The sequence below is a fragment of the Callorhinus ursinus genome, unplaced genomic scaffold (assembly GCF_003265705.2).
Source record: "Callorhinus ursinus isolate GAN/ISIS: 27379988/994484 unplaced genomic scaffold, GSC_fseal_2.0 scaffold10, whole genome shotgun sequence".
NCBI lineage: Eukaryota > Metazoa > Chordata > Mammalia > Carnivora > Otariidae > Callorhinus > Callorhinus ursinus.
In genome coordinates, this window is record NW_027397072.1 from 2738024 (window position 1) to 2758777 (window position 20754).

General features: G+C 42.8%; 1 long non-coding RNA gene and 1 pseudogene across 1 annotated transcript; one reads left to right on the forward strand and one right to left on the reverse strand.

The window, feature by feature from the left end:
• Positions 1-5393: 5393 nt before the first annotated feature.
• On the reverse strand, positions 5394-6096 carry LOC112820572 (large ribosomal subunit protein uL6 pseudogene; annotated as a pseudogene).
• Positions 6097-9256: 3160 nt separating this feature from the next.
• On the forward strand, positions 9257-17560 carry LOC141373463 (uncharacterized). The gene is made up of 2 exons (XR_012379515.1): positions 9257-9377; positions 15467-17560. It is a non-coding gene; the product is annotated as an uncharacterized lncRNA (long non-coding RNA).
• Positions 17561-20754: the final 3194 nt, after the last annotated feature.

Sequence of the window (20754 nt, forward strand, 5' to 3'; positions counted from 1 at the left end):
TTGACAAGGTCGGTGAAAGTCATCTATGGACTCCTTTTTCTTGTAATTATATGTTTAGAATGATGAATAGTTCATTTTTCCTGTATGTCCACTTTTTGAAAATATAATGAGAATCAAATTTCTAATTGGTCTGAGCCTCTACAGTGCCCTGTGGAATATTTCTGTATATCTTTCATAAGAGAAAAATGATGAGCGAGACCCATGAAAGCCCTCTGCTCACAGAACTTCTAGTAGGAGAAAGAGGGTGGTTGAATCTTAGGAGCACTGTAGTCCAGGCCCATTTAGCTTAGTCCCTAATTGTATTAAAATATCACCTCCCGAGGGGCGCCTGGGTGACTTAGTTGGTTAAGCGTCTGCATTCCCCTCGGGTCATGATCTCACTGTCCTGAGATCGAGCTCCACATTGGGCTCCTCGCTCAGTGGGGAGATTTCACCTTTCTCAGAAGGACAGAGAGAATGTGACAGAAGAAGAAGTGAAACTTTTGGGAGAAGTAAACCTGTTAATGGCAATGGGGAAGTGGGTCAGGAAAAGCAGGGAGATGGAGGGTGAGGGAAGGTTTGAATTCCCCTGCCCTTCTGGTTCCTTTGCTTCCCCTCCCCTCCCCTCCCCTCCCCTCCCCTCCCCTCTCCTCTCCTTTCACTTTCTTTCAGATGATCCTTACTCAGAATGTTGCAAGCCATTATTGGAATGATCCCATAGGAAGAGTGAGATGGGCCTATTTTAAGAAGCTACAGGGACAGGAGGCAAGAGCATGTGGAGAGAGGGCTGTTTGGACATTTGGCACCACTTCTGTTGTAACAGGAGGGAATGGGATACTGATACAGATGTGGTCACAGTTGTAGGGCTGCTGGCAGGGAATCTCAGGTTGCTTTAATATGTTTTCATGAAATATACACGGGTCAGCAATGGAGAGTGAAGAGGGGATTTAAGAAATTGTAGGAGAGAGCAGAAGGATCAAATACACTTACTAGGAAAGGGGCAGTGATGCATGCCAAATTCAAGGTTGGGTCTTGAGATTAGAAAAGGAGCAGAGAAGAGAAAGTAAGGATGGTAAGTTCCTTCAGTTGGAAGATGAAATGATTTTTTGGGGACAAAGTTTGTAATCTTAGAGGATAGCTTGGAGAGGCTTGCAAGGGAACACATGATGTTTTCAGACCTTAAGGAATACTTGGATACAGGAGGCCAGGCTAGAGAGTTATAAAACTGCTCTTAAAAGACAAGACAAGGGAGGAGAGAAGATAAAACTAGGAAAAGGAGTAGTAGTTGCTATTATATCAGGGAGAATTATTGGGACCTAAAGAAATATAACACAGGGAGAGAGGATGAAGTTTAAGGGAGTGAAATAGAATTATTTCCTTAAAGGCAGCCTAGAGTCATGAACCTTGAGACAGGAAACCCATTAAAGATGCTCATAGGGGTTCAGTAATAAGTGCGATTGGACAGCTGTCCCCTAAAGACTCAGGACTATGGAAGGTTAGATGTGAGAAGAAAAGGTAAGAGAGAGTACTTCAAGTGCTACCAGATGAATGAAGATGCCACAGTATTTTAGGCAGGGAAGCAGGTCTAAACTGCATGGACCGTTTACAGAGCTAGTTCTCTAAGGGAAGGTACAGAGAACACGAGGGCTGCTAGGGGACAGGCGGGCAGGATGCTAGCGTGTGGGTTTCATGGTAGACTGGGGGCAAATAGTTCAGGTGGAATTTTATAACAGAGTTGAGAAGACACAAAATTTGTTCAAATAATAAATGCTTTGGCAAAATAAAACCTTACCAATTTTATACCTTTCACTGTGGGAGTTCCCTCAAGGCCTAAATTATGGAAGAATAGCAAAAGACAAATATCTGGGTTTGGAAAGAAGGGAACCAAAGAAGGCATGCTGATTTGACAGTGTCAGAACCTAATGGCGTACATGAGAAAAAGAGAATGTAAGCAGAAGAGGAGAGTTTGCGAACATCTGCTGTACCTTCTGAACTTTGTAGCAGAAACCAGAAGGAAAAGGTACAGTGGGAGCTTATTTCTCCTTTACGGAGAAAGATACAGCAAAAGAAACAATTTCTGCTACCATGGAAGTAGTTAGCACAGGTAAGTTACTCAAGACTGGGAAAATTGTGACTGGCTTCCCCCGACAAAGTTGTGGGAAGGGCACACATCATCCCAGTGATCATTGTGGACGGGCTGGGGTTTTTCTCGTTTCTCAGATATTTATTCTTTTTGTCCCAGTGATGACTATTCTCATGACTGCTGTCCCAGTGGTGAGTCTCTCTGGGCTTCTATCTTTACTGTAGTTTTTAGCAGTATGGGTGTTCTATTGTGGATCCCTTGTATATGAGAAGCCGCTTTTTTTTTTTTTTTTACTGTTTTTAAGATTCTGTCTTTGCCTTTGGCTTTTGATATTTTGATTATGATGTATCTAGCTGCAGATCTCTTTATCTGATTGGGAGTTCGTTGAGTTTAGTGTTCAGCTACTGACTGGATAGAGATTTTCTTAAACACCCGAACCCAGAAAGTATCCAACCTTCCCTGAAGGGCTCTATATGTGTGTTGGGGACCTCCAGTATTCCAGCAGGGGATTTGCCACTCTGCTTTTGCCTTTAGTTCTTGCTTGCACAGTCTTAAGATCAGCCAGAGGTGAGAGTGCAGGGCCTTCTCAGGTTTTCCTGAGTATACACACAGCTCTGCATGTGTATGTGACCTTTTAGCTTCTCAAGAATATGTCAGAACTTTGCAAAGGTCCCTCTTGACATCTCATTCCCTAGTTTTTCCTTTAAACTAAAACTTAAGAAGTAAGAATTTTTGGTCAGCCCTAACTAATGTTGCCACTTCAAGCAGCCACAATGTTAAACAATTGCCACTGATTGTTTTCGAGAAGTGCCCCAGGGGATATGGCTGTTTGTACAGAGTGAGCCCCAGAGTCATATTAAATAAAGAGAAACCCCGAGAATAGAGCTTTTTACAATGCTGCCAGACAGGTCAAATAGGGACAGATATCTTGGTATGAACTTCTGGGGAGTCCTAAACCCATTCTACTTTCTCCAGTGGATGCTAAGCTACAATTTTTCACAGCTACTACAGTTATGAGACTGTTAGTTTTCATGGCTACTGTTAAGCTGGGGAGAGGGAGATTGAAGTAGGTTTGCTGTTCTTACTGAGATTCAGTTATTTGTCTTGAATAAATGCTCTTTGAATAGCTGCAACATTTTGGTTAATTTCATAAGTTATGAAAAAGTTAATTTTGACACTCTTTGGTAGTATTTTCATTACTTGTCTAGAGGGGTGGTCTTCTGATGGTTCTTACTCTGCCATCTCAGAAGTGCTTCTCTCATGCATTCTTGACATGCAAATGCTAGGACTGTGTGCTTCCCCAGTTTTGCATCTGCTGCATTTTAATTCTGTTCTCCTTTGGTTCATGTAAGTACAGAGAGGCAGATCAGCAAGTCAGCTGCCATGCAGGCTCCCAACTGGGGAATGGCACATCAGATTGTCTCTCTTGCAAGCCCTTAATTTTTGTGATTGGTACATATGACGCCTCCTTCACTTGATTTTAGGTGGATGTCGGAGCAAGCACTTTTCTCCCTCTACTTAAAGGGAAGGAGGGAAGGAAAAGCTGAAGCATTCTCCATTGAGCCAGTGATTAGGATGATCATATAATCTATTATTTGAGCCAATAAATATATATATAAAGAGAGAAGAGAAGCAGGGGGAGCGGCAGGCAGAGGGAGAGGGAGAAGCAGGCTTCCCACTGAGCAGAGAGCCCGATGATGTGGGGCTCTATCCCAGGAGACTGAGATCATGATCTGACCTGAAGGCAGATGTTTAACTGACTGAGCCACCCAGGTGCCCCTGAACCAGGATATTTTTAATAGCAAAAAGAGTATTAAAGGTAATTTAGTATATGCATATGTGCATAAAGGGAGGGAGAGAAAGAGGGAAGGAGGGTAGGGTAGAGAAAGTCACACAGACATACATGAAAAGAGACAGAGACGGGGTGGAGGGAGAGAGATTTATTAACTCCAAATTAATTTGATCACATTGGTGCATCTGAAGATAGTTATATTAGAAAAACTTCTTAAAACAAGTTTTTATATAAAACACAAAATATCTGTGTGCATTAAAACAAAATAAATGGAGATTTTTGATGTTATCTGAACTTAAAGCAAAATGACTATTCTTGGTATATGTTCATATGTGTTAATTGCATCCTAAAATTATCTTTATTTAATACCGTGTCCTTGATATTTTTTAAAAAAATGTATGTTTTAATATAGTCTCTTACTAATTTTTCATAAAATTTTCAGCAATCATCTTCAAAGTAACATTTGTGGATAATAAATTTGAGATTTTTGACACCTTCATTTGACTCCTTCTCTATTTACTTTAATTTTACAGATTTTTAATTGAGAAAATACTCTCTCAGAGGTGTTTAGGGACCTGGTAAGTGCAGAGCAAATTTTGCTAAATATGGAAATTCTCAATACTATTTAAAAAATATTGAAGTTGTAAATATTTCAAGCAAATACTTTTGTGGTTATTGTCTTTGTTGTTTCCATTTAAGGCACATTTCATTGACAAATATTTTTATAAACTCATCAGAGAAGTTGTTTCTTTTGATGATCTTTGAATGTTTTGTTAAGTTTATATGCTACAAAATCATGATGCTTCTGAATTTTATCTTCTTGTGGTACAACATAAATTCATACAATTAAAAATAGGTGCTTCATCAACAAATTCCTCCTACAAGTTGAGATGGTTTCAAGCAAAATTATAGAATTTCAGAATGAAATCCTCCTCTCCAGTTGGCCTCTCATCATTTAAAATGTTGGGCGTTTCTTTTGTTTTTGTAAGGATAAATGTCAATGAGTCCTGTTTTCAAGCTTTTCCCCAATAATTGCAAGTTGCCCAGACTTCAAAAGTAGGTTTTATTTGGCTCTTTGGGTTGAATAATCTGATCAAAGCTTACAACAGATTTTGAACAAACTAAAACAAAAATTTAGAAAAATATAAGAAATATTTAATCCATTGTAGAACCCTTAGTTTGACGTACAAAGGGGTTCTTCAAAGTGCAAACATTTTTGCAACGGTGGATGAGAGGAAGCAGAGAGAAAAGGACCTATCAGCAAGTAGAGTTTGTTTTTGTTTAACAACATTGTCACCAAAACATTGTAGTTCACATGCTCTTTGATATATAAAGATATCAATTTGACAATGACAGCTGGTTGGTGGACTATCACATGCACAGCACAACCATTCTGAATGCCTTTCTGCTCCGTAAGTCCTCAGTTTGGTAAGAATATTACTGAACCACAACACAGTGCTCCACTTCAATGTGGACTCATGTGATCCTCACAAAACCTACTATTTTGTCATATGTTCAGTTTTTTTTTTATCAGTATAGCTTTTATTGCATATTTAAAATATCACAAGTCTGAAAAATCATCCGGCATCTTGCTGTTTCTGTAGATGGACCACTCAGATCTTATTCATCAGCCTGCTGAACTGTTCCTTTTTCAGAAACATAGATACCATCCAAAAATTTTCTGATATCCTTGTTTTTAACAGTTGTGGCTTGCTGAATCAAAGCAGCTGAGTTCGATACAAGTTCAATGTCATTTCCTTCGAGAATTAACTCATCTTTTTGGGCTTGAGATACAGAACAAGCAACACCTGGCCTCATCCAAACCCTGCGGATGTATTTCTCACCCAAGAAATTTCGGATTTCAACAAGAGAACCATTCTCCTGAATAACGACGTTGACGGGGAAGTGAGCATACACAGACCTCATCTTGTAATGGAAGCCCAGTGTAACGCCCTTGATCATGTTCTGTACATGACTACAGATAGTGCGAACAATAGCCAGCTCTTTTCTATTTCCCCACCATTTGTCAACTCAGAGCCTCGTCGTTTTCTTTCCAAGAAGACTGAGTTCTACATTGATGTGATCGAAGTCCCTTCGCAGGGTTCCTCTGGGTCCCTTTACAATAACTGTGCATCCCTTCAGAGTGATGTCGACATTTTCTGGAATGTTGACAGCCTGATTGCTGAGAATGGTCTTCATTCTCGCAGGAGATGTGGCAAAAAGCTCATATGTTCAGTTTTTTAACTGAATTCACAATAGCATTCACAGTAATGTCAGGTGCTCTCATCCTCAACAGAATGGAATTCCAAAAACATTTACTTTATTCTATGAATTTGGATGAGAAACTGAATCATCACTGGAATTAAACTGATTTTCTATTTTAAATATCTGGTGACAGGATGTAAAACTGGCATAATTTAACTCTTTACAGTATTCCTTTGGATCGAGCACATTAATTGCCATTGCTTCACATTTTGTACATGAACCAGAAAGCTCAGACTGAGTCAGATTAATTTACAAAACTCATTTGATCTAATGCAAAGGGAGAAGATCTGATAACTTGATCAGTTTCTATTTGGTTTGGGGTACCCTGGATGGGCTGAACTCGAGTCAGACCACCTCATAGCCCATGGGACAGACTTTTGGGTTCATTTCACATCCTTCATTGAGCAGGCTGGGTCCAGACTGGCATGGTTCTAAAGATGGCCTCCTGCTAGGAAGATCCCAGCATAGCAGGCATATACCTGCCTAGGTCTTCCAGATCATGTGGAAGGAAGCTTTAGGAGGAGTCTACCTGACATTCCAAGTGCAATGAGGTCTTCCCACATGGCTGGCAGGAGCATCAACTATTTCCAGTTTAGGTGGGCTTTGGAAATTGCCTGTTTCTTCATGGTGGGTCTTTTCTTGGGTAGTTATTTCTCCTGGATATACAGATCACTTTTTCACCTGAGGAGTCTGCAGATCTTGGAGCTTGCTCTTTGGGCAGCCTCGTCCTCTCTGATACTCCTGCCCCCACTGCTGCCCCACCCCCTTGGTCTGGTTGGGTTCTCCTGGCTTGTCTGCTCTTTGGCCTGGAAACTGCCTCCAGGCAGAAAGCCAAGAAATTGTGGCCCCCTTGTTTATTTCCCTTCTTCAGGGACTACAGTGATGCTGGCTGTCCAGTGCCAGAAAATCATATATTTTTTCTGGTTTTCTAGTTGTTTAAACAAAGAGAATGAATCCAGTCCCTGTTACTACATCTTGGCCTGAAATAGATGTCCTGGGTTTTGCCTTTAGTTTTGTAGTTTTGAGGGGATTTGTTTCTTGACAGAATTTCTCTGTATCAGAGATAGAACATTCTCTTGCCTTTTGCCCTTTTGGAAAGGAGATTTTTGGGTAGAATAAATAATGTTGGTAGAGAAGTACTTGGAAGGTAAGGTGAGAGATTTTGCCCAGTGACGGTAAACAGCTGTAGACTATAGGGCTCTCCTTCTTCCAGGGGCAAGTGGACTGGTTTTCCTCTGCAAGTGTGTGAAGGGGAGATGGAAGGGTGTTTTATATGCCTCCACTTGACTCAGGGGCACCACACAAGTGAGCACACACCCCATCCAACCCAGAATAGGATTTTAGTAACTCCGGCTGCTAGCCGGTGCCCTGCAGGGACCGGGATAGAGGTGTGGCTACTCCCTGAGCTGTGGCTGCAGAGCGCTCACACACCTGTGGGCACATCTTGGGAGGGTAAATCTGTGTGAAAGGACCTCATGCGTACTCAGGCAACATAATCGTCTCGACGACTCAGGATGAGCATTGTGAAAACAGATGGCTGTGTAATGGTGTATGGAATGAAGATCCCTATAGGTCTTTGGTGTCCTGCTGTTTCTGTCCTTCTCTTTCTGGCTCTGCCCTGTCGGTGAACTCTTCTTCCAGGGAATTTGTCTCAACGCTTCATCCTCCCCACTGTAATTGACTACCTTCAATCTATTGTAGACTAGAAACAAGATAACAAAACGTCCGGTGGACATACACATCAGCACTGCTGAAGACCATGGGTGAACGCTGGGGGCTCTCATTTGGGGAAAATGCATGAGTTCCAAGCACAGACTCTGCAGGCTAGTCCCAGCTGCAAACCTCGTGGGCTTGCTTTTTGGGTCTTGGATAAGTCCAGGTGGGATAGGAAAGTGATATGTCTTTGTTCATTTTGAAATAGGCAGCTCCCCTTACTTGGCTGTCTGGTCATTTCCTCCAGCTCTTCTGGGGCTGGCCAAGGTACACCTTATCTTTTAATGAGATATTAGCGATGTGGAAATCCATTTAGAAACAGGTGGGCACGAGTTTTACCTGGAAATGGCATCTTGGCTATAAGAACGCCATTTATCACCAAGATTATGGGTTGCTTTTAAGCAGTATCTCTGCTTATTATTCACAAGGCATATGCAGAATAATTCGCTGTTGGTGACTCAGCTAAATGATTGAAAAGAAAATTCAGTGAAAACCCAGCTTTAACTGCACATCATGGACTCATCTGATGCTCTGTTTGTTCCTTAGTTCCTGTTTCTCATTTCAAACGTTGGGATAAAACACTTAAAACAGATTTGAATGTGAACTTTGAGGTTTAGAATGACCTACTCAGAGAATTTTAAAAGAGATTTTAGACGTGGTATGTCTTTGGCATTGTGCACTAGTAACACCAACACACGTTAGTTTGAATAAAATTTCCCTGTCACACTTTTTGGTAGGAAAACAAGTTTACATGCTAAGTAAGCTGACTTCTTTTCTGGGGGGCAGAGGGAAGCACACATAGGATATTCAAAATTTTTAAAATTAGAAAATTGGTGAGTTTAAATTTTTTTCTTATTTCTCATAGTGACATATTTTGATCTATTTCTGGCATTTTGCATAATGGGCAAATTCCAGATTGCCATGGGAGAAAGGTCAGGGAATACCTACCTCCTAGGGGTACAGGTGCTGGTGAGCTGGTCGGCAAATTGTAGCTCTTAGATGTCATAACTTCTTTTATTTTTATTTAAAAAAAATCTGTCCAATGAAAACTTAGAACTTTTCATGAAACACTGATTTTTGGTATGTTTTAATTTCTTTTGATAAATTTTAAGGCCAAAATCATGTATACTTTCTACGCTACTATTAAAGCTTTAATACAGAAACTGGTAGAAAATATAAGGAAATGAAAAGTATGGGAGACCAACTTCGTAATTATCAACATCAGCTACCTCATTTTTTAGCCCCAAATCACTGACTCCTCATTACTCTTGTAAAAACTTTTCCATGATAATTCCTTTTGTATTCCATTTGTTTTTTTAGGAATTCTGGAGTTAAACTTTCTTTTCTTTTTCTTTTTTTAAAGATATTTATTTTTTTGAGAGAGAGAGAGAGAGAGAGATTGGGAGCACCAGCAGGGGGAAGGGCAGAGGGAGAGGGAGAAACAGACTCCCTGCTGCGTGGGGAGCCTGACATGGGGCTCGATCCCGGTAACCTGAGATCATGACTGGAGTCAAAAGAAGACCCTTACCTGACTGTGCCATCCAGGTACCCCCTTTCTTTTCTTTTCTGGTTTTTTTTGAAAAAAATTTTCCATATTTATTGCTATATAGTTGATATATCACATTTATGAGTTTAAGGTGTACAATGTTTTGATACATTATATATTGCAACATTATTACCACTGTTGCTTTAGCTAACATCTCCATCATATCACATAATTACCATTTCTTTTTTGTGGTGAGAACACTTAAGCTCTACTCTCTTAGAAATGTTCAAGTCTATGATCTGGTATTTTTTAACTATAATCACCATACTATACTTTAGATTTTCAGCATTCATCTTAAAACTAGAAGTTTGGACCCTTCCTCCAACATCTGTGTTTACATTTTCAAAATGGTTACATTATTTCTTCTCCTCTTCCCATATGCTCACCAAGAATATTCTGGGGGAAAAAGTCTTAGCTAATAGGCAGAGGTGTGCTGGTAAATGGTGGACAGTTGGCTTTCTGGGAGAGGGTGGGGGAAGCCCTTCCTGTAAACATTTGTCAGCTTCCGAGGTGTGACTCTTCCCACCATGGCTGATTCCCAGCTGTCAAGGTGACACCAGTGACTGTACCAATGGGAGAGTTGTGTGTAACCAGCTTTTGTGACTCTGTGTGAGCAGGCACCTACCCTCCACTGCAGAGACAAATGCGCTTGATGGAAACACAGCTTCCTGTAACAACCCCTCAAAGGCCCATGTGTTCCTAGAACTGTTTTCTCAAAACCGTGAACATGGGGCAAACTAAACATTTGGATTAGATATCTAAAAATAATTACTTCTCTCAAAGTATCTTTTTACTGTAAGAGTGTAGTTCTCATCTTTCTGTGGTAAAGACAGGTTTTTTTTTTAAAGATTTATTTATTTATTTGAGGGAGTGCACGTGTGTACTAGTGGGGGGAGGGGCAGAGGGAGAGAGAATTTTAAGCAGACTGACACTGAGCGCGGAGCCCGATGGAGGTCTCTGTCTCGGGACACGTGAGATGATGACCGGAGCCGAAACCAAGAGTCAGATGCTTAACTAACTGAGCCACCTCCCCCGCCCCTTTTTAAAGATAAAACAGATCTTATAAAAATAATAGTCATAAAAATCGTGGACAGTCAAAGGGAGCTCTCAGTCTTCTTTTACCAGAGCTGGCCAAGCAGTCGATGAGGAATAACGACCACATGTGGTTCTTTCTTTATAGATCTCATCTATTTATATTGATATTTGAAAAAAAAACAGCATAACATATGTCATTAGTTAACTTTTTGGTATGCTTTCTAGGAGTCTAATGAATTTATCAGAGAAGTGTTAATTTCATTTTGGGTGAAATGATTTTTCTTGGTCATCTTTCCAACCATTTAAAACAATGTTTCTCAGACTTGCCATATTTGGGATGTGAAAAAAAAAAACAAGTATTTTGTATGTGTGGTATAGAAGCGGGTAAGGCTAAGCTAGGAGTTAATTTTGATGAATGACATACGTACATGTAAAAGCTGTAGTTGCTGCATAGTTACTTAAAGCTTAGATACGATTTTTTTTCTTTGACCTCTACAGCAACAATACTGCATTTTTGTTGAGTGACTCCTCTGCTCTGAACAGTTAATGAAATACAGTGGGATGGGTTGGTTTGCATAAGATATGAGCTTGATCAGCAAGAATCTGGAAAACGTAGTGTGGCGGGAATTTCAGGACCTGTGGCATCAGGGGGAGGAAGAGTTGTCAATTCAGTTCCGTTAATACTACTTTGAGAGTGAATGTCAAGTACCCAACAGTACTTGACATGTGGTAGCGCCTCAACAAGTGTCAGATGGTGGTCGGGGCATAAGGCATCATCCCTGGTGACATAACTTCAAGGCCGCCTTCCTCCCGGGGTGCAGAGAACAGGTGCTGTCCAAGGTGACAGAAGAGAGACTGTCAGGTGCAGTCAGGGAAAGCTTCATCAAGGTGGCAGATGTGACCCGAGCGTGGAGACAGGTGTGGCGGGCTGGTGCAGCCATTCCAGGTGGCACGATTCTCAACGGCAGCCGGTGCGCTGGAGTGGAGATTTTGGGTAGGATTGTGCTGGGAAGTGGGGGGGGCGAGGGGAGTAGATCCTGGAGAAAATGTGGGCATCATTGCTCATTAGCCTGAGGAACTTGGGCTGGCGATGCAGGTGGGGGTGGGGGAAGGATATGCCTTCTGATCTGGGGCTTCCACGATCAAAACCAGCCTTTCAGGAAGACCCCTGATTAGGACACGTAGGGCTTTCATGTTTGCCCAGGAAACAGCCCCTCCTGTGGGTCTATTTGGGCGTGCCCCGACCTTAGCAATCCCTGTGATTAATGGAGGCCCAGACACTATGCTTTTTCTAAACATTTATTTTATTTTATTTTAAAATGTTTATTTATTTTAGAAAGAGAGAGAGTGGGGGGGTGGGTAGGGACCGAGGGAGAGAGAAAATTTCAAGCACACTCCCCACTGAGCGCAGAGCCTGACAAGGAGCTGGATCCCAGGACCCTGAGATCATGACCTGAGCCAAAATCAAAAGCCAGTCGCTTGCCCAACTGAGCCACCCAGGCATTCAGTTTGTTAACATTTAAAAATTATAAATAAGCTATAAATGGTTACAATAAAAATTCTTCATATTTGTTCATAATCAATATTCATTCATAGAAATAAAATCAAAATATATGTGAAGTTATGTTTCTTATGATTGGCAAAATAGCAAATTGTTCAAGTTGTGGATTTGATTTTCATGCTTATATTTGCTGTTTTGATCAATAATTAAATTTTCATAAAATAAACTAGTGACACCTGTTCACAAATTTTATGTGTGTCATGTTTGACAGAAGTGTGCTCATCTTTATTGTTGTTAAATTTAAAAGATTTTATTTATTTATTTGACAAACAGTGCAAGAGAGGGAACACCAGCAGGGGGAGTGGGAGAGGGAGAAGCAGGCTTCCCGCGGAGCAAGGAGCCCGATGCGGGGCTCGATCCCAGGACCCTGGGACCATGACCTGAGCCGAAGGCAGACGCTCAAGGACTGAGCCACCCAGGCGCCCCTGTTGTTAAAATTTTTGACAGGCTGCCTCTGTGAATGTTTTCTGTTACTATTTCTTCTCTGCTTTAGGCCCCATTTTCAGGTTTTCTACTTGTAGCAAAATACCAACTCTCATCATTTTTAATGATGTAACGTAGGGCTTTTGTAGAAAAAATCCACCAACCCTTGATCTAGAAGATTAGAAAGGAAAATGCAGTTGCAAAATATAAAATTTCAACATGTTACCAATAAAATATAAATTTAGGTAAGTAAAAGTTAAATTAGATGTATTTTTCATGATGTTTTTGAGAGAGCTTTTTGGTAAAATATTCAGACTTATTAAAATTAAAAGGCAAAATAGAAATAATAACTAGTGAATATAAAAAGACTAAATAAAAATTATTTTAATAAATAAAGCCGATTGGGGCACCTGGGTGGCTCAGTCCTTAAGTGTCTGCCTTCGGCTCAGGTCATGATCCCAGGGTCCTGGGATCGAGCCCCGCATCGCGCTCCTTGCTCAGCGGGAGACTGCTTCTCCCTCTCCCACTCCCCCTGCTTGTGTTCCTGCTCTATCTCTCTCTCTGTCAAATAAATAAATAAATAAAAATCTTTAAAAAAATAAATAAAGCTGATAGTTGAAATACACTTTATGCAAAATTTAAAAGTTTTTATAAAAATGAAAGTATTTCATAAAACTAGTGTTCAGTGTCTACCTAGTTCTGGTTGTAAAGAATCACAATCATGCTTCATGGATGCTATGTGCAGAATCCGTATGATGCTTCCCTCATGATAAATCTAGACCTACATAGACAAAAATTTAAGGGTCCTAGGAATTGTTTATATTACAAAACATTCCTCAGCCCCCTGCAGAGTTGTTGCTGAGCCCACACTAATCACAAGCAGCAGGAATCAGGCTGTTAAGACAGCCAGGGAGGGGGGCTCGGCCCGGCGCCCGGGGGCAGGACTGATCACATCAATCGCGTCACGCTCTCTGAGAGGAAGGAGGTGGTAAGTCGGTGACCTAAATACCTGCATGGCTCTGGCGCCCACTCTGGGTGGCCTCCCTGGTGCACCGCGCAAGGCTTCGTGGCATTCACGTGCGCCACCCTGGGGACACAGGGTGGAAGGGTGACTGTGGATAGAGCTGCAGCCCCGGGGCCCACCCCGCAGGGCCAGGCCTCCACAGGCTCTGATCTGTTGATTTTCCATGTATTTGTCCTCCGCCTGGACCTACCCACCCCACTCCTTGCAGGAATGGGAGTTAATTCTAATTTTAATTCTAATTTTGTTTCTATCTGGTTTAGCACCTCAGATGGTTAATTCTGATGTTTAATCTGCCATTTGACAACCGGTGGTGGGGATTGTTAATACAAACAATAAATTGGAGGGGGGGCAGAATGAGGAGGTGGCCTCTGGTCAGCTGGCAGCTCTGGAGAAGTATCTCAGAAACTGCTTGCTGGAAAGATCTGCACCAAGGTTGGGCAGGAGATAGGAAACCCCTCTGTTCCGGGTTAACCTTTTCTACCTTATTGCAGTACTTTCAGGCGGCTCTAGAGAGGCAGGGCAAGAAAATTCGGTTTCTAGAGGAAATAGCTAACTTACCAGAACAGCGCCCAATGGTTGCCTAAATGGAATTTGGAATTATGGCTCTCTCGGCTCAGGAGAGTACTGATGGCTCTGATGTCCAGTTGCTGTAGCGAGCTCATAGGATGTTTCCACCAACACTACAGTTCATTGCAGCAAGCACGAAGCCAAAAGGATTTCCTCGCTAACGGCCAACCGGCTTTTGGCCATATTCTAAAACATCACCACAAAATAAAAATAGTTAATCATTCTAGACCTTTAGAAATGTCAGATCAGAAAGACAAAGATAGATGTCTAAATAGAAATCCGAGCCACGATCTGCTCTGGGTACATTTCCAGTTCTACTAACGAAAAGATTTTGAAATAATTTGCTCACTGATAAGCAACAGCAGTGGTTTGAAGTATGTCATTTGTGTCTACTGACCCCTTCCCTTCCTTTCTTTGTTTGCTGTATTTCTCACACTCAGTGAAGGGCTCTATTGTGCTGCTCATGTCTTAAAGCTAAGACTGCCCAGCTACAAACAAAATCCTGTGCAGGATGCTGAGATAAATCCAGAGTGCCACGACTTTGCTTGTGTTTTGATGTTCATGAGGTCAGAGTCCCGTGGGCAGAGCCACATTCCACAAAATGTAGTGGATACTCCAAGAGTATCAGTTCTCGCCAGCAGATACCCACCAGCCCCTTGTGCCTGATTCAAGGACGGGAGAGATCCTCTGCTTGGTGGTCCTGAAGTCGAGTCATTCCTCGTGGCTGACCCCGCAGGGACTGTGGTGAAGTGGGTGGCGGACGATCGTGCCTGGATCGGAAATGCAGTGGCCGTGGCCTGGAGCCAGAAGACGCGGATTCGGGTCCCTGCATACACGGCTGAATGGCCCTTATTGCCCAGCTGAAGTCTGTGAGCCTCAGTGTACTCGTTTGCTTTTTCCTTGTTGTTCATAATCCACACAAATGGGTGATTTATACGTGGAACAATCCAGGTCTGCATAATTGAGAACCAAAACCATGGGGCATTTCCAAGTCCCTGAGATTACACTTGTTAACTTAAAACAAAGGTGTGTTCACTGGCAGTGAGGTCAGTGCCTCCTGCTTTCCTACAGGACAAAAGGCAGGCTGATGGTCTACCTGTGATGGTGGGGCCCTCGCTGACCTTGACCCTGACCTCCAGTGTGAGGAGGCAGCAGGGCCTGGGGCTCGTGCTCCACTCCCAGAAATCCTCCTCCTGGGCTCTGGTCACCTGGCTTTTCAGGGAGCTTGGTCTTTCTTGACAGAGTCAGGACACATATTTCTTCCTAACTCCATGTCCTTCCAGCCCACGTCTGACAAGACGATCGTTCACCTTTGTGTTTCTGCAGTGTAGCGAGCTAATGGTGGAGAGAAAACACTACATTTGATAGCAGCTAGCCAAGAGGAAGCTTGGGCTGAGTTCACTCTCTGCCAAACCCGGGGACAGTGATCTTTTTGTTGCCATTTCCATTGTAATCTCCTTTGCTTTTTATTTCCAAAGAGAGGAGAGGCCTCCTAAAGCCGAGTCCTGCGGAGTCCAAGAGTCCGGCCTGCCCAGTGCCTGGTGCAGCCCTGAGACACATGGAACCGGCTGTCAGCCTGGTGGGGACACGCCCTTTGCTGACCTGGAGTCATTGCCTTGCCTCGAAGGGGAAAGAGAAAACCATCAGATCGGCTCTGTTTGGCCCAGGAATTTCTTTCTGTTTAGATGTTGAAGAATTGCAGTGGCTGTCCTTAGAATTTTTTAAGCTGCTAGGTGGGCAGCTACAGCCATCCTCACAAGTCCTGTGAAATAAATGTCAGAAGACATACAATTCTGGGCATATGCTCTCACCGATTAGAGTAAAACTCTGTGTGGTTCACAGAGTAAAGGCGGGAGCCTATCTGCTAATAACAGGCTCCATTTATCACTGAAAAATTAATGCATGTAAAGATCCAACATGATGTTACTAACAATTTTATTTGAAAGAATTCAACTTTGTCTGGATTCCCTTAAAAATCTGACTATAGTAGTGTAATGCTGACACATACGTTTTACGTAGTATTGGGCTTGGGTTAGCAGTAGAGTAGGTAAGATCCCATAAATGTTCGAGTGCATTATCTATACTTTTGACAGTTTATGGAGCCAAAAATCATTCTATCATTACCAGGTAATAATTAGTTCCACCTTCTCCTAATCTCTAATTGGTTAAGCAGGGGCATGACAAAGTCGTGTGGTGTGGAAGAAAACACGAAGAGGGGCATGTAAATTAATATCATTGCAGATCATTATGGTGGTCACATTTACCCCTTTCCGTGCAGATATTTTCCAAGAACATCTTTAAAGTATCTCTAGCTCCGAGCTCACCGGAATTCCTGACTTATGGTGGTGGGCGGAGAGACTGTAACAATGTCTAGCCAGCTCTCAGGGGCTTGCAGAAGCCCTTTGAGAACTCTCCGATTTTTGTCAGCTTCCCCCCTTCGACTGAAACTGTCAGGACTGTTTTGTAAGTACTGGCAACACAAAGTCTTGCCATGGCTCCTGATACCTCTTTTGTCTAGGTGATTATTTTTTAGCGGAAAGGATGCAGAGTTTTTTTTTTTGGATTTTATATTAACGGTGGGTTATGCCATTGCTTAAGGTTAAGAGGAAAATTAGTGTGTGTGTCTCACATTAAAAAACTCTCTTGTGTAGCTAAAATCTCATCAGGATCCAATGATATTTAAATACCATTTGCATTGTTTGCTTGGGGTATCCATATGACAGGAACATTTGTGCTTAGCCTCTGAGTTTTGCAGTTGCTTTGGGTGAAGACTTTGTGACTCGTCCTTTTTCATAGTATGACTTAAACAGCATGACCCACCTAGACAAGATTTTAAAGACTCATATGCTTGATGATTTGTTTGCATCCTTATTTCTACCTGTTCTTTCAAATGGATGAAAATCACTTGTGAGAAACATGCTCAGACAGTGTAACAGAAATGTTAAGAGACCCAACAGAATCAAACAATATGTTACCTGAAATATTTAAAAAGTGAAAAAAGCTGCAACTATAAGTATGTTAAAGATGTTAGTATAAAAGACTCTGACTAGCATGTGATTTTTAAAAGTGTGTTTTCTGTTAACATTAGATTTTCACTTCCTTTTACTGTGTCTGCAGTGTCAAAACCTTTCCTTAAATAAAAATAATAAAAGCAACACCATGGGCGCCGCAGCTGAAGGTTTCATGGCGCGGATTACTCGGCACAGAAGCCCGTCCGAGCAGCTGAAACGGTGCAGGGGGTGAGGCTCAGCAGAGACCTTGCTAGCCCCGCGTCGGGAGGGAGATGGTCCTGCTAACACTTACTGAATGCTCAGCCTATTACAATCCCCTGCTTAGCTTTTTATCAACTTAATTGAAATATACAATGAACTGCATCCATTTGAACTGTGCGTTTTGAAGAAGTTTGAAAAATGTATAGACCCGTGAGCCCCCCACTGATTCAAAATATAAAGTTTTCATCACCCCCCAAAAGTTGTCTCGTTCCCCTCGGTGGTCCTTTTCTTCCCACGCGCCTGGCCCCAGGCAACTACTGGTCAGCTCTCTGTCAATAAATTGTGTTTTTATAAATGGAATTGGACATTATGTACCCTTTATGCTTTGTTTTCTAGAAATTATGTCTTACGATTACTAATAAAATATGTATTTTTTTCCAAAAAGGTTGCTATTTGGTTATGAACCTGCAAAGGAAACTCTTTTCATCACGGCAGAGCACATCAGAGGGCGGTCCCTCCGGACACCGTATTCATTTCCTGAGGCTGCCGTCAGGGAGTACCACGAATGGGGTGGCTTAAAACTAACATGTATTCTCTCACAAGGCGGGACACTGAAGTCGGAAATCCAGGTGTCAGCAGGGCCGCGTTCCCTCTGAGACTCAGGGTCAGATCCTTCCTGGTCTCTTCCAGAATCTGGCGGTGGCTGGCAATCCTTGGCATCCCTGCGGGCATCACGCTGCTCGCTGCCTCTGTTGTCTCAGGGCATGCTCCTTGTGCGTCTGTCTTCGCTAGGCATCTCCTCTTCTTATGAGAACACCAATCATTGGATTTAGAGTCACCCTAATCCACCGTGACCTCATCCTTGCTAATTGCTTCTGCAAAGACCCTGTTTCCAAGTAAGTTCATATGCACGGGCCCTGGAGGTTAGGACTGGGACATATACTTCTGGGGACACAATTAACCTATAACACTCAGCTAGGTCATTGGCCCTGGGAGTATAAGTAAGTATCTACGGGTGTCTGTTTTAAATGATACCATGTGAAAACCTGAAAATAGAGAGCAAAAGGCAAGAAAGGGTGTGGACTGAGTTCCCACTGCCGTGTGAAGATTGAAAGAACAGCCAGCCTGAGGCCGAGAGCTGGGCTGCCTTGGACAAGCCCCCGCATCGTCGCTGGTCTCCTGTCTCTGGGTGGCCTCTGCCGAATGAGAGGAAATCCCGCGCGAGGGCTTGGCTGGGCTGGCCGAGGGTGTTAGGACAGCGCCATCCAAAAGAAAGTGAATGTGGGCCACAGATGGGAGCCATATGTGCAATTTCAAATTTTCTAGTAGCCACATTAAAAGAAGTAAAATGAAACAGGTACAGTTAGTTTTAGTAATATATTTTATTGGACCTCATATACCAAAATGTCATCATTTCCAGGTAAGTATGGAGTATGAAAGGAGAAAGTATGAAAGTATGAAGGAGATCGTCGGCTCTTTTTGTAGTAAGCCTTCAAATCCAGTGTATATTTTACCTTTCCAGCACATCTCAGTTTGGATGGCCACATTTCAAGCACTCAAGCGCAAGATGTACCAGTGGTCCCCATATTGGGCAGTGAGGTGACAGAATGGCCATTGGAAGTCGTGCTGTCTTTGGGTATCATTGGTGGGACGCTCCAGTGACATGGAACCAAGTGTCCGGGCCAGCCTCTGTGGAGTGATGTTCCTTCCAGAATACTTGACACAAACATTCACCATCTCTGCAGTGCACCTCTCAGAAGGGGAACCATCATGATGAGGAACAGGAGAAGGGTGGGGGGGATGGTTTGCAAATAAGAAAATCGGCTGGGAGCATTTATATTACTCACCCAAAGTCATGCATCTAGGAATGAGGGTCAGGCAAAACGGGTGCTCTCCAGTGTGATGCTACCTCTCCCCAGGCCTAGACCCTTAGCCTGGGGAGTGAGGGTCCCAGACGACTTCCGACATTCCTTCCAGCCCTGGGCCTGTACGTTGTTGTGTTAGCAGCATCTTTGGCTCAACCTGTACATGCAAACATGCTATTTGGCATTTGGCAGTGAGTCTTCCAGGATCATAACAGCTGGGGGTTTGGGATCTCTGCATTTCCATAGCTTCAGGGTTTGGCTGGAGGAATGATTAATGATAAAAGCAGAAAACAAATGGTCTGAAATCCAGATACCTCAGCCAAGTCTCACATGGCTAAGTCCCAGTAGTGATAAATAATAAAATAATGACATCACTCTTCTCTGTGATCCAATATGGTGTGAAAGGAAAATAAATGGCTTATAATTCGCAAGTTCCAGCTATATTTTATATAGTTCTACTTCTTTTCTTTTTTTTTAAAGATTTTTTTTAAAGATTTTATTTATTTGAGAGAGAGAATGAGAGAGAGAGAGAGCACATGAGAGGGGGGAGGGCCGGAGGGAGAAGCAGACTCCCCGCTGAGCAGGGAGCCCGATGTGGGACTCGATCCCGGGACTCCAGGATCATGACCTGAGCCGAAGGCAGTCACTTAACCAACTGAGCCACCCAGGCGCCCCTGTTCTACTTCTTTTCAATGTGTTTTTCTCAGTTGCTTCAACACGATGAGCTGTGTTTCTATCAATCATTCCAGCATTCAGCATATAAAACATTCCTCAACTTACAGATAGATTTAATGTGCTTTTCCAGTTGCTCCAAAAGCTCAGAATACAGTTAGAACTTAACCACCCCGATTTCCAAATTATGGGGACATTAATGTATGGGTCCCTCTGAAGACGTGGTCCTGGCCCCGGAGCCCTACACATGGGAATGTTTGCAAGTGACCTTGGAGGGGACACAGATTCCGCAGGGGACACACACTCCACCATTCACTTTCTTCTGCTTTACATCAGGGATCAGACACAGGACTTGTTTATTTTAAAAAGGCACTAATTTCTCAGGGTCCATGGTCTCTCATGGTTCGTCTCCCTCTCTGATTTCCCCCCCTTCATTTTCCCTTCCTTCTCCTAATGTCCTCCCTGCTATTCCTTATGTTCCGCAGATAAGTGAAACCATATGATAATTGACTTTCTCTGCTGACTTATTTCACTGAGCATCATCTCCTCCAGTCCCATCCATGTTGATGGAAAAGTTGGGTATTCATCCTTTCTGATGGCTGAGTAATATTCCACTGTATATATGGACCACATCTTCTTTATCCATTCATCTGTTGAAGGGCCTCTCGGCTCTTTCCGCAGTTTGGCTACTGCGGACATTGCTGCTATGAACATTGGGGTGCATATGGTCCTTCTTTTCACTACACCTGTGTCTTTGGGGTAAATACCCAGGAGTGCAATTGCTGGGTCATAGGGTAGCTCTATTTTTAATTTTTTGAGTTACATCCACACTGTTTTCCAAAGTGGCTGTACCAACTTGCATTCCCACCAACAGTGTAAGAATTTCTTGTTTCTGGGGCGCCTGGGTGGCTCAGTTGGTTGGGCGACTGCCTTCGGCTCAGGTCATGATCCTGGAGTCCCAGGATCGAGTCCCGCATCGGGCACCCTGCTCGGCAGGGAGTCTGCTTCTCCCTCTGA